Source organism: Zalophus californianus, chromosome 14 (assembly GCF_009762305.2).
Source record: "Zalophus californianus isolate mZalCal1 chromosome 14, mZalCal1.pri.v2, whole genome shotgun sequence".
NCBI classification, from domain to species: domain Eukaryota; kingdom Metazoa; phylum Chordata; class Mammalia; order Carnivora; family Otariidae; genus Zalophus; species Zalophus californianus.
The window spans coordinates 68,293,377-68,308,031 of record NC_045608.1 but is presented as its reverse complement, the minus strand read 5'-3'; the positions used below and the strand labels follow the sequence as shown (position 1 = coordinate 68,308,031).

At 46.9% G+C, this 14,655-nt stretch overlaps 2 long non-coding RNA genes across 2 annotated transcripts; both read left to right on the top strand.

Moving 5' to 3' along the window:
• Window positions 1–359: 359 nt before the first annotated feature.
• Window positions 360–7,030, top strand: LOC113912789. Its single transcript, XR_003516965.1, has 3 exons — window positions 360–589; window positions 2,161–2,267; window positions 6,900–7,030. It is a non-coding gene; the product is annotated as an uncharacterized LOC113912789 (long non-coding RNA).
• A 1,656-nt stretch (window positions 7,031–8,686) lies between these two features.
• LOC113912790 lies at window positions 8,687–13,499 on the top strand. Its single transcript, XR_003516966.2, has 3 exons — window positions 8,687–8,891; window positions 12,043–12,137; window positions 12,274–13,499. It is a non-coding gene; the product is annotated as an uncharacterized LOC113912790 (long non-coding RNA).
• Window positions 13,500–14,655: the final 1,156 nt, after the last annotated feature.

The following is a 14,655-nucleotide window of genomic DNA, read 5'->3' as shown; positions in this document are numbered from 1 at the left end:
CATTTTTTTCTTTCTCTCTCCGCAGATACCTTGTCAAAAGCTGGTACTTGCAACCCGCACTCAGGAAACCTTCTTAGTCGAACCCAGAAGTTCATGAAGTACTTTTCTGTGTAATGTCACCAAAGGTCCCAGCGTCGCTGACTTCCCACTCCTGCCCGAGTGGTGGAAGAGCCCCTTCTCCGTGCTCTGCCCCCCTGTCTGTCAAGCCTTCACCCACAGATTCCTCTGAGCCTTTCCGGCTTCTGCCTCTTCCCTTGTCCCAAAGCCAATGCCAATTTGAGATTAAACTTTTAGATTAAAAAAAGAACACAGCAGCGCCCCACTTCCGGCACCAAGGTCTTCTTATTTAACCACGGCAGCATAACAAACCTCTCCCCAAACGTGGTGGCTGAAGCAACTTCCTCTCGTGTCTGCTGACTCCCCTGCCCTACTGGCTCAGCTGGATGGTTCTCGCTCAGCATTTCTCCTGTGCTTGCACAGGAGATGCTGGCATTCTGATGGTGCCTGGGGCTGAAGTCTTTACAGGGCTGGAGGTTCAAGATGACTGACTCACATGGCGGCCAGTTGGCTTCGAGCTCAGTGGGGGCTGGTGAGTAGACGGCCCACATGGCTTCTTATGGCTTGGGCTTCTGGGGCACAACAGCTGCTTTCTGAGGGGGAGGGCTCCAAAAGTGAGTGTCCCAAGAGACCGAGGCTTCTGAGAACCTGGTCTTGGCTGTCCCAGAATATCAATCCCACCTCACTCTATTGGCCAAGCAGGTTGCTAAAGTCGTCCCAATTTAAGATCAGGAAAATTAGACTCCACGTTTGATCTGAGGTAGAACATGTATGGATCAGAGGGCTGGAATTATTTGGGATCATCTTTGGAAATTAACCAATACAGATTTTTTCTTCCTTCCTCCCCACTCCCCCCAGGGAAGCTCCAGTTTTCCCCAAGTCGTGGCTGTGTGCAAATTCACACTAAGGTGTTAATGGCTGGCTACTAGATTAATGTGCCCTGCTGGTGTATCAGTCAGGATGGACTAGATTGGACTATCATTACAAACCACACCAAAATCTTGGGGGCTAACACCACAAAGCTCGCTTTCTTTCTTTCTTTCTTTCTTTCTTTCTTTCTTTCTTTCTTTCTTTCTTTCTTTCTTTCTTTCGAGGCAGAGAGGGCAGGGGGAGGGGCAGAGGGAGAGGGAGAGAGAGAGACAATCTTAAGCAGGCTCCATGCCCAGCGTGGAGCCCGATGCAGGGCTCAAACTCACAACCCTGCAATCATGACCTGAGCCTAAGGCAAGAGTTGGATACAGAACCAACTGAACCACCCAGACGCCCTGCCACAGAGGTATTTCTCATGTGTCCACAGAGGTTCACATCTTTCCCCTGGGGACCTAGGCAGCTAGACTTGACCCTGTCTGGAGCAGTGCTGGTCACTGTGGTGGGTGGAAGGAGAGAGTGTCCAGGACTGTGCATGGCTGGCCGGGCTTCCCCCTGGAACAGACGCATAGCACGCCCACCCACATTTCATTGTCCACGGTGAGTCACAACTCCATGGGGTGTACCATCCTACCACAGGCCTGGGTGGGAATATATGGAGAATAGCCCTAAGACTTCTCCTGGGCAGTCTTTGTATTTTAACAGAGGCCAATCCCTTAAACCAAATAAATCCATCTCTAAAGAGGAGATTTCAGGCAGCAGTAAATAGCTGGATAAGGGGAGCAATCTTGAGGCTCTCTGTAGATTCCCTCAGATCCCGCCTTACGGCATCCTCTGCTGGCCCCCCAAGAACCACCCCTTGAAGGCAATGCACCCTCATCCTCCTGAGTGGAGGTGGGCAGATGCTCGTCTGTCCACACCCAGATGGCGGGTTTGCACATAAGGTGACAGACTCTGTCGCTCCTCGGTTTCCTTTGAAGCAAATCCTGAAATAGTTTAGAGCAGCTCAGCCTCGCCTAAGTGAAGGGTGGCTGCCCAGTCCTCGGTGCTGTCCACAGGCCTGTGTAGGGGCCCCGTGTGGGGTTAAGGACGTGGGACCCTCCCTGTGAGCTAGTCTTCTCTCCCTCTCAGGGAGGACGCCAGGTCTTCCATTTTGTCCTGAGTCAAAGAGACCTAGATTTGAAATCAGCTTCTGCCACTGTTTAGCTGGGTAACGCTGGCTTCTTAATTTTTCAGAGCCTGGTCTCCTCACCTGTAACATGGGGATGGCAACACCTGCCTTACAGAGTTGCCGTGAGGATGCGATGATCCAAATGAACACGTCACTAGCTGTGTGAACTTGGGTAAGTTACTTAACCTTTCTGTGTTCTGGACTTACCTCCTGGGTTGTCTCGTGAAGCTTTAGTGAGTGAATGTTTGTTAAGAGCACACAGCAGGGCCTCGGACATCCCGAGTATCCCTTACGTGCCAGCTATCACTACCAGGGCGTGTGAACCGGCTGACACGCAGAGGGCCTCCAATCCATGTGAATCCTGTGCTCTCCAACGTCGTGCCCACTGCTTTGGCGAAAGGAGTCTGTTTTCTCTGAAAACCACAGTTCCAGGCAGCCCACTTAACCAGTTTTGAGTAGTTGGAAGTGGCCTTGTTTCACCTTCAGGCACCAGAAAAATAAAGTGACAGAGACACCTAGTGGGAGCTGGTGGCAAAGGCTCAAGCAAGTCAGAGCCTGCGGCTGACGACAGGCAGGGGCCTGGTGGGGGGCGGCCGGCCGTGGGCCCTGCCCCGCCCTGGGGACCACAGGGCGCGGGGGTGCCAGGCCGGTGCAGCCTTCAGCAGTTGGAAGGCCTGCTTCCCGCCCTGTGGCTGGCCTTGTCCCTGGGGTTCTGCTCCCCCCCGAACAACAGCGCCCTCTGTCGGCCACCAGGAGAGATCCCTCTGTTGGACCCAGTCTGGGGGCGGGGGCGGTGAGGGACCCGGGGAGGAAAGACCTTGGGGAGCTGGCAGAAAACAGATCGACTCAGCACCTTTCCACTGTGCGATCTTGAACGAGTCATTTTTAAAAAATATTTTAAGAGCGAGAGAGAGAACGAGCAGGGGATGGGCAGAGGGAGAAGCCGACTTCCCCGCTGAGCAGGAAGCCCGACGCGGGGCTCAATCCCAGGACCCTGGGATCACGACCTGAGCCGAAGGCAGACGCTTCACTGACTGCGCCACCCAGGCACCGCTTGAATGAGTCATTTAGCCTCTCTGAGCTCCAGGTTCCTGGCTTGCAAAATGGAGTTGGTAACGGCCCCTGTCAGGGTGGTTTTAAACAATGGCTGTAGAAAGTCAAGCACCATGTTGGCACACAGAGAGCACGAGAAACGGTTAGGTTTTGTTCTTGCTGTCATTTTTTGGTAGATGAGCTGCCATTTTTGGTACCATTTTTGGTACATGAAGTAATTCGCCAGTAAATCTACACAACGTTGGAGCAGGTGGAAGCCACCATAGCTTCGAGCAGCCCAGAGAAGCTCTTTGGAGAGCCGCAATAGTTAGGGAGGCTTCGTGGGGGAGACAGAATCCTTTAGGAGCCTTTGGTGGCAGGAACAAGATCACCGCCCCACCACTGGCTGAAACAACTTCGAGGCTTTATTGGCTCAAATAACTCAGAAAGACTTGATCCAGCAGCTTAATGATTTCACCAAGGACCCGGCTATTTTTGTAAAAAAAAAAAAAAAAAATTATGGTGATATAAAACATACTAAAAGATCAAGAAAACAACATTTATCTTAGGAAATGAAATAATAAATATAGTTGAAGTTTCCTGGCCCTTTCCAATGATATTTCCCTTCACACTCTACCCCGCAAAGGGAACGACGATCCTAAATTTAGTGTTTATCCTTCCCATGCATGCATTTTCATGATTACTATATACGTATGTATTCCTAAACAACATATGGTAGAATTGCATAGTTTAAAACTTTATATAAATATATCATCGAGTGCATATCCTTCTGAGACTTGTGTTTTTTCACACGTAATGTTAGCTTTTTGAGATGCTCCTCCCGATATGTGTAGAACTAGTGTATTTTCATGGCTGTATAATATTCCATCCCATGAATATACCACAATGTGTCCCTCCATTCTCCTCTTTCGAATTTCTTGTTATTATAAACAAAACATGCATGAATGTGTTTGAGATCTAGATGTAGCTATATGGTTTGTGTTTTTATCTTCATTGGATGTCTTTGTATACACAGGAGTTTAAAAAAAATTTTTTAGGTGGCTGGATGAATATTTTTGTTTATGATTTATGTTTTCCCACTTTTGACCTTCTCTGCCCCAAATTCGTAAAGATATTTTATATTTTATTTTAAAAGTGAAAAAACGTAGGTCTTTAATTCAACTGGAATAGATTTCGTGTATGGTGTGAAGCTGGAATTCACTTTTATTTTTTTCATACCAATAAGGAATAAACTCAGCACCCTATATAGACTGGGTCAGCTTCCCTACAAGTTTATAACGCCACCTAGGTTGAAAAACAGGTTCTGTGCATGTCAGGATCTTTATTCTTCTATTCTTTTCCATTGTGTGGCTTTTTTCTGTTATTGCATCAATACCACAGTGTTTTAATGAATGTGTACTATATTTTGATAGCTTCTAGATCATACCTTATTCATCTTCAACATTGTCTCTGTTATTATTGCCTCTTTGCTCTTTTTAATGAATTCCTTAGAAATTTCAGTTTGTTGAGTTCCGTGAAAAACTGTTCTGAAATTTGAAGGGAATTACACTGAATTTATAGAACTGATATATCTGAGATATTCTACTCATGAAAATGGTATTTCTCTCTACTTATGCAAGTCTTCTTTAAAAATATTAAAACATTTTTATAACCTGCTCCCTAAAGTTGTTGCATGTCTCTTGTTAGACTTAGTTTTTTTTTCAAAAAGATAAATCATGTCTCTTTCTAATACTACATTTTAAAAAACATTTTGTTGCTAGCACATAAGAAAGCAATTGGTTTTGCATATTGGCGTTATATCAACAAAATTTCTTTTTTTTTTTAATTTTATTTATTTATTTGAGAGAGAGACACAGCGAGAGAGGGAACACAAGCAGGGGGAGTGGGAGAGGGAGAAGCAGGCTTCCCGCGGAGCAGGGAGCCCGAGGCGGGGCTCGATCCCAGGACCCTGGGATCATGACCTGAGCTGAAGGCAAACGCTTAACGACTGAGCCACCCAGGCTCCCCTATTCTACTGGGTTTTCTATATCATTTGCAAATAATTATAGTTTTGTTTCTTCCCTTCCAGTACTTATACCTGTAGTCATTTGTTTTTTTCTTTTTGGGGTGAATAAAAGCGGTACTAGTAGGATCCGTGTCTTGTTCCTGATCCTAAAGGGAACACTTCTAATGTTTTGCAATTAAAAATCTTTGGTGTAGATTTTTGCCGGACACTTTAAAAAAGTCATATTAAGGGAGTTTCCTTTTATACTGATCTTGTTATGAAATTTAAAATGTTTTTCTTGGTCAGAAGTCTGGATATGGCTTAGTTCGGTCCTCTGCTTAGGGTTTTTATAAGGCGGCAATTAAGGGGCCAGCAGGACCAGGGTCACCGAGGGAAGCATCCACTGCCCCGTTTGCGTGGTTTTGAGCGGCATTCGGTGCCTTGAACTACAGTTTTGCAGCTGGATTCTTCCAAGACAGCAAGGAGAGAGAGAGTCTGCCAGCAAGATGGAGTCTTACGTAATGTAAACGATCATAGGAATCACATCCCATCACTTTTGCCATCTTTAATTGGTTAGAACCAAGTTATGGATGGCACCCACACTCAAGGACGGGGAACCACACAAAGGTGTAAACACGAGGGACCTCTTCAGAGTATGTTTGCCATAGTGTTGCCAATGGTTCACATTCCCCTTGTGGACAAAATATATTTACTCCCCAACAACGTCCTTCAGAGTCTTGTCCCAGTATAGCATAAACTCCAAGTCCAAAATGTCATTATCCTAATCAGATCCATATGTGAATGTAAGGCTGGATGAAGGTCCTGGGGTGTAGTTTGGTAAGTACTTCTTCTGTGGACGTGTGAAACTGAAGAGACAAATTGCCTGCCCTCAACACACCCAGTATACACGGGTAGGACAGGCAGGGGGTAGTAACTATCGACATATTTATTCAAAAAGAGCAAAAATGAAAGGTACAAAGGAATCACTAGTCTATAGTAGGTCTGCCAGGTGCTTCATGATATGTGGTGATGTTATGACTCTGACAGATACTGGAATGTGTGCTTATGTATTCTTGTGTTTTCTAGAATATTCTAAGTAGGAGTGGGGTTTACGTAATGCATTTTTATTTTATTATATTTTTTAAGGATTTATTTATTTGTTTTAGAGAGAGAGTGTGTGTGTGCACCTGAGTGGGGGGAGAGGGAGAATCTCTCAAGCAGACCCCCGCTGAGTGCAGAGCCTGACTCAGGGCCTGATCCCACAACCCATGAGATCATGACCTGAGTCAAAATCACGAGTCAGTCACTTAACCGACTGAGCCACCTAGGCACCCCATATAATGCATTTTTATATATTAACTCTGTTCTCAGGAGTCTACTACTTTCATACCTACCTTTGGTTATACCTGCTATAATCCTGTGATTTCATTATTGTATAATAAATTCTCATTTTGAAGTCTCAAAATTTTCTTCACATCTTACAGAAACACAAGAAGTAGGTAGCCTTTGTTGTTTTGCAATATGTTTAAACTTTTCTAAATTTTTTAAATGTTACATAACACAGTTCTTTATTTTATAAGTTAATTATATTTTCTTCTAAAATCAAAGACAATGTGCTTACGATATATTTTCCTATTTTTGAGAATGGATCATTGGCTTAAAAACGGGGATTAGAAGACTTCCCTTTTTCTTTCTTTCTCTCTTTCTTTCTTTCTTTCTTTCTTTCTTTCTTTCTTTCTTTCAAAAACTTCCTTTTTTAATTCACAGCTGCATTGTCTAGCTTGAAAGAAGCTGAAAAAGATGAAACTGATATCAGAGAATCCTCGGCCTCATGGAAAAGGAATATACTCTGAAAAAAAAACAGATGAAGTTGTAAATAAAAAATGAAAATAGGAAAACTATTGTTCCTTGACTTTTATCGATATTACTATTTTATCGATATTAAGTAATTTACTGTGTCTTATGCAACAGAACATTTTTGAATGCTATTATGGCATCAGGTAAGTTGGGGCACAATTTTGGGACTCACCCTTTAAATGTAGACATGATAAAGTCTCAAAAGGCCAAAATGTGTTTGTTACAGCTTTTCAGACTAGGATTGAAAGAACCACTGAAACATCTTACAGGGTCAGTCATCACGTGGCATTGGATGAAGAAACAGTAGATGAAAGGCTAATAACCACTGAATTATTTATTTGGACGAGACAAAAATGTCCCCATATTGTTTCATTTTATACAGAGAGTAGAACATTTCAAATATATTAGTTTTTCTCTTTTTCAATAGACTTCATTTCAGTTTGGTGCCAGGAACTGTTCCTCATTTCGGGATTCACATTTTTGTAGCACATATGCACCTATGACAGCCAACAGAGCGCCATTGAGCTCTGCAGAGTCACCCATTTTTATGGTGACCACCCCCCCCGCCCCCGCAACGTGCAGCAAAACCCTCTGCCTCTCTTCTTCTTTCCAAGCCCATTCTGGCCCTGTCTGTGCAAGCCTCTTTCGGCAGCTTCACTATTATCTCCCTGAGTCAGAAATCTGCTGTCTCCACCATCTTTTTCATGACCTTTGATTACTCTGTGAACTACTGGAATGACTTGTCCTTGGACTTTAAAAACAACAGTTTCACCAGCTCAAATGGGTTTTCCTGGAAATGTGTCAGGTTCTCTCCTCTGGGACCACATCCAATATTAACTCGCCTGAAACAGACTTGGTGGGGGTGGCTTATTTGGGGGAGGACCCCAGAGGCGGGAAGGAGGGATTTGGGATAGTGCGACAGGGAGGGAAAAAGGACCAAAGGAGGGTGTGCCATCAAGATGTGGGCAATGGGGACTTGCTCCGCCAGGATCTCTGCCAGGGGACAAGGAGGCTGGCGTCTTCCCTTGCTTGAGGGTTGCCCCTGGGGGTGTCAGCTTCCCTGCACTTCTGGGCTGTACTTACCTGTGAGCTGAGAGGTTCTGGAAAGAGCCCCGGGGTAGAAAGCAGGAAGAGGCCAGGTGCCCCGTGGAGGAGGCACTGCGGGGTGGGCAGGGATCTGTCCTTTGTCCCTCGGACTGAAACCAGAGGTGGCCAAGGGCACAGGAAGCAAGCACTAAGGGCACTTGCTTGGCTCTGGTGTAGCTTGTTTCGGGTTAATCTTTCTGAAGGTAACTTAAGGTGGAGCTGGGCTGATTTGCCTTTTCCCTCAGGTTTAAAGCAGCTGCTTTCTCCAGGCCTGTAGTGGGAGGAGGTTCAGTTGGGCATGAGTAGGGGGTCTGGGAGGAGATGGGCTAGGGCATTTTTCCCATCTCGGGGTCAGCTCAGCTCTGTCTCTGCAGCCACTTCTTGGTCGCTGAGCCACCAGTCTGGTGCCAGGAGATTTTCTGTTCCAGCCCCCAGGCCCCCCTTCCCAGCAGGCTGCGCTTTCCAGCATGCACTCTGTTCCACCTGAGGCGTGCCCGTGTTTTCTGAGACCAGCTTCCTCTAGGCCCCTCCTGCCACCCAAGCTTTCTCTTTCACTTAGCGTGTTCCTGCCCTGCTCAGTTTGGTTTCTGTTTCCAGTAATTCCCCTCAAAGCCATGCTCCTTCCTGCTGGAATGAATTGTTTGCTGGCCTTTTCTGAGATTCCCAAGGGCTTACACGCCCTGCCCTGCCCAGACCCACACTTACTGTTGCTGTCCCCTCCAAGCGCCAGCCCGTGGGACCTCTCTTCCGCACATGGGATGCATGCAGGTCTGCTGGCCCGGTTTCTGCTCAGGATGGCGTCTTCCTCTTGTGGGGGTGAGCATTTTGGGGGGAGGGAGCGGATTTTCATTTTTGTGGCCACATCCTGTTGTGGCTGGTTTGATGTGTTTGTCCACATCCCAGAGTTTGATAATCTCCTGTCTCCTAGTTTGGTCGAAGAGTTTATATGTAGGCTTTTTGTTATTTGTTCTGTTCTGTTTAGAGAAAAGGAGAATAGTGGATTCCCTCAGAAGTTCACATTTTCTTAATTTATGGAAATTTCATGACTGTCGTGGACTCGATGAAGGGCCTCCATGAAGCCCCAAGTTCCCTGGAACGGTTTGGAAACCACAGATCTCTCTAAACTCCTCACTTTACAGATGAGGAAATGGAACCCAAAGAAAGGAAAGGGACCTGTGCCCAAGCACACACACAGTGGAAGATCTGAGGGGGAGCTCTCCTGTCTTGGCACCTAGAGTAGTAACAGTGCCCTGCTCTAGCACAAGGACCTGTCCTCTGGACCTTAACCAGAATGTGCTTACCCGTTGTTTAGGGAAGTGCTTCCCGAGCGCTTTCAAGATGCTCTTTGAAAAGTAGGTTACAGTGTTCAAGTCACTTTGGAAACACCAGCCTCTAATTCTCTCCAGCTGACTCTCATAGCACGTTAGTGTACTTAAGGCTCTGAGAAGTCCCGCAGTATAGAAAACTGCTTATTTTTGCTTAATCCAGGTTTTCCTAATGTTTAAAATCTACTGTTCCTAGATGTACTTACATTCTGCTCCGAAGCCCAGAAAAGACTTCTCTCAAGGAATGAATCTCTGCGGAGGGATGGGGAGTAGGGTGGAGAGGACTCAGGCATTATCCCAGCAGGTGCAAGACCTCAGGTGTCCTCACCTGTAGCGCTTCCTTCGACGAGGAGGAGGTTGGCCAGCCTTTCTGGTCGGTGCAGGGATGAGGCACGGAGGAGACGGAAGAGGGGAAAGCAGGAGGACAGAAGTGGATGGTGCAGACTTCAGACTGCCCCGTGGAATTCTGTACCCTTTGTACTTTCTGGGGGCGGAGGAGCCTGCCGTAGCCTGGATGTGGCCCGTGGTCTGGAACCAGGAGACATTTCCTCGCTTGTTCTCTCCTCGTTTTGCCTCCTTCCTCTCATCTGAGTCCACTTCCAAATCCTGTGGTTTTCCCCGTTGGTATGTTTGCTCCTCTCCATTCCTGCCGACCCCTCTTCACCTCCCTCGTCTGCCTCTGGGCAGAGTTCCCCTGACACAGACTCTGCCCTTGGGCTGCACACACATCAACCTGGTCTTCCTTAAAGTGTGTGTGCGCGCGCGCGTGTGTGAGTGTGACTACCCAGCTCTTTCACAGGGGGACTTCCAGTACTTCTTCTTCCAGCACTTCTACTTCCAGTACTTCATCTTCCCGCCTGATGTCTAGGAGTTGACAGACCCGATTACGCTCACAACCACCAGAGGGCGCAGCGATTACAGAAGTTGAAAGAACACACACACTCCTGTGCGAGGCTGGCTCACACCGTCTTGGAAACAGGCAACGTTTGAATCTAAGAAGTGCAGAGTGGAATATGATAGCTTCGGTCACTGTTTGTGACCACTTCATCTGCTTTGTTCCAAATGCTGTCAAAGTCTGTTCTAACAAAACTCAGGGTCACATGGTTTCGGTTATGCCTGGGCCTCATTCCAGCCCTTCAACTATGTACAGGCAAATAGTGTTCTGGAAAGGTTTTCAGAAATGGACATTCTGGTGGGGGCTCCTTTATAAGGACAAGATGGCCATTTGGCCACAGCACAAAGCAGGGCTGAGGAAAACGGGGTATGTGCTCAGGCTGTTCTGGGCTGGGCTCCTAAACATGGGGCTCTGCCCCCGGCTCCGATGTTATTTACCATGTGAATCTGTGACTTAGTCATAAAGAGAGTGGGTGTTCATGGAGTACCTACTATGCCAGCAAATTTGCCTGGCACGTGATAAATATTATCTCTCATCCTCGTGATAAACTTGCAAGACAGGTATTCTCGTTTAGCAGATATAAAATTGATGCACAGTGATGGTGAATGATGTGCCCAGTTACACAGCCTCCACGGGGTGGAGTGATGAATCCATCTCCAGCTGTGCTGAACTACAAGCCGGGTGGTTTTCCGTTACTTGTACTTTTCTTACCATTTGATGTTTCGGTCTCTGTCCATTTTTCATGATAAAATTCACACCAATCTTCCTGTTTTATTCAGGCTAGGCTACCTGTTGTAACAAATAGTCCCAAACTCTCAGTGGCTCAACAAGATAAAAACCTTTACTGCTCAGGTCCAACTCCACCGCAAGTCAGACAGGGACCTCTCTCCACACAGCCAGTCAGGGACTGGACATCTCCCATCCGATGAAGCTGCTGTCTTCAGAATGTGGCTTCGGAGGTCTCCGCAGGTCAGACAAGCGATGGAGGGTCACACCAAGAGACCTGTGTGCACCAGACCTGGATGCAGCCCACGCCACTTTCCATTTGTCTGAATAAGATCAGTTGGTCCCAATCAAACTTCAGGAGGGCTGGGACATGCGGTTTAGTCCTGTACCTGCGAAGAAGAGAAAATGGGTACTGTGAGCACTGTCTCTCTCACCTCCCCCTCTCTCACGAGACTGTACTGAGGATGAAATGAAATAAACTCTGTCAGGGTGCTTTACCCAGACGAGAGATTACGATGCCTTACACCTGGAAGGAAGGGGCTGGGAGAGAGAGATCGCAGCTGGGGATATATGTTCAGGAATCTTCCTGAACTCATGTAAGTCTTTCACCCTCTGACTCACACGTTTATTTCCAGCATTCATTCACTCATTCACTCGCTCATTCGTTCATTCCCCAACAAATCTTTTGATGCCTTGAGTACTGTGCCACATGCTGGTGTATGTGATATGTGTAATGTTTTACCCTGAAGAAAATCCTCTTCTGGAGCTGGTGTCCGTGTTAGGAAGGATGAGTTGCCGCCTGCTCCGAAGTGGAAGCGGTCTCATGTAATTGACCTGCCCCACGTGGCTTGCAGGTCTACGTGAAGAGGGGCGTTGCTTCAAGGATTGGGCAGCACTGGTCTTTTTGCTGGCAGATTGGACAATCAGCAATCACAAATGAGTCAGCCTGGGGAAAGGGAGCCCCTGTTTTTGGACTTTTGTGTAACCCACATCCTTGTCACTTTGACCCTTCTGTTCACAGACACACTGAACAGATGCTGAGGTATCTGAGGAGAGAGGTTGGGTGACGGGCTGAGGATGGGCCATCCTGTCCAGCTGCTGGTGGACAAGGCTCAGGTGTGTAGATGTTCTCGGGCACTAATATGAGACCCAGTGATGCATCCACGGGCTTGGGGACCCATGTCCACAGGTCCCTCCACATGTCTCTTCCCCTGATTGCCTTGTCTCTGATCCCCCACTCTCTTCCTTCCAGGCCCTTGACAACTGGCCAAGCCATCCAAATACTGCAAAGAAGGCAGCGTGCAGGTCTGCCTCAGGTCTCCCCTCCCTCCACCTGAAGAGGAGGGCCACGTGCCCTGGTTCCAGGTGGCTTCACTGGAAGACTTACCTTTTACTACCACACTGAAGGGCCTCTCTTGATTTGGGCAACAATGCAGCCGCAATCCTATTCTGTGAATAGGAAACTCAAGCCTGAGTTCAGTGAGGCAGAGGGCGCCCCGGAGGAGGCTATGGTATGGATCGAGGGAGAGGCAGCAGTGCAGCAGAAAGAAGCGAAGTGAGAGTCTTGGTAGCTCTTTTTATAATTTACTGCATCTTTCTGGATCTGCTAAAGGCTACATCCAAATATATCACTTCCATTGCATGAAAGGCTGCTGGTGTGGATGTCCAAACTTATGTCTTTGTAGGTTAGGTAACAACACAGCTTGCACTGGGAAATCAGATTGCGGGGGAATGGGCTGTCCTGTGGTCGGCTGCTGAGTCCCAGTCAGAGTTCAGTATTATGCCAGGAGCTGCTTTTCAAACAGTATGGATCTCTACCATAGTGCATGGCCTTGTTCTAGAATCCGCCGGCTCTGTGCTGTGACCTTTCTATTGAGGACTGCATATTCCTATCCAGCACAGATATACCTAAAGCACCTTTTGACCTGTTGGTCACATGGCCCAAGAAACAGAGTGCTTGGAACCACGAGTTGAACTTGTTGCCTATTCAAAACTGGTGGTTTTCTGAGTCATCAGAGAAATGGGACTATGTTGCCTTCAAAACCCAAAGAAACTCCCAGGCATTATGCCTCTGTCCTAGTGATGTAAGATGCAAGGTGCAGCGATTTGTTCTTTGCCTTTGGGGGGATGTCCCCACATATCCCAGACAAGTGGAACTCTATAAAACTCACCAATCTGGTGTGCTTCTGCGTCTTTGTGGAGCCCATCTCCCACTTTCTCCCATGCACATGTCTCAGGGCACTTGGGATAGTTATCAGTTCCTGTTCAGTTCCAAACAGCATGATGTCACCAATACAGGGGATCAGTGTGATGTTCTGCTATGTCATGACAGAGAGCAAGAGAGTTAACATAGCCCCGAGGCAAGACAGTGAGTGTGTACTGCTGTCTCTGTTAATTAGCATAAATGTCCCCTGACTCCTGCAGCTAATAGGTTGGCAGGCACCGTGTTGATCCGCCTCAAATAAAGATCTGTATTCAGACCAGCAACTAAGAATGGAGTTAATCTTAGTAGCTCACTGTTGCGGGTGAATTGGATGAGAATACAATACACTGTTCTCATCTTTCAAATCTTTGATGGTGGTGCTGATCTCTGAAATTCTTCCAGAAATGTCATATTGCTTCTGATTCATCTTGAGGGCTGCCGTGGGAGATAGGGACATTTCAGGGCTTCCACTTGTCACTTCCTGGCCCTTCCTACCTTTGTAACCCTTACTCCACAAATCAGGCCAATACTGTGAGGGGTCTACCAGTGTTAACCACATGCTAAGTGTATCTGTCCTAACAATATACTTGGGAACTGGACAGATAACCACAGGGTGGATTTGCAGATGCACTAGGTCCTCTATGAGGCTGACTTTGGTCATTGATCAGGACTCAGGGTCCTGGGATTTCCTTCCAATATGTGGTCTGTGTCTGTGAATTGGCTAAGAGGTGAGGGCCATCATTTTTCTTTCGGTGGTTAATGTCCTTCTATTTGTCGAATCTAGGTATTTGTATAAATACAACATTCTAATGGCTGTCCGTCTATCTTGCCCCTAGGATAGATCCCTATGGACCAAGAAACCCTGACTGCCACTCCAAAGTGCTGCCTGTTAAGTAATTATGTTCATTGTGCCTCTGAAAGCCACTAACAAACTTCTCCAAGATGCTCATATCTTCCTCAGTAATGTGATTTTTACTGCCGTAGTAAAGACTATGTCCTCTGAGTGGTAGGTTCTGGGACCATACATGATAGATCCATGTTTAATGTTCCCACTTTCCTAAGTCTTCCGATCTCTTCTTTAACATGATTCCAAGGTAATTCTGGCACCTCATTTTGTTCACTGTTATCACCTTATGAAGTCTAGGCTTCAAGTAGCCACACCAGCAAGCTATGCAGGTGTTCTTGACACAAAGTGAAGTGTGAATCCTAAATGGGTTATTCCATGTCAGTCAATTCCCCTCTATCCAGCTCTAAATGCTGCCAACCCTGGGCTAGCATCCTTGATGCTCACTTCCATTTATGTTCCCAAGTTCTCACTAGCTTTGTGATTTCTTACCTATCTAGACAATTTCTCCCTGAAACAGGGATTTTGCTCCTCCATCTACTCTTGCTGAGACCCAACTTTGGCTGTTAGTCTGGAGACAATGAAGG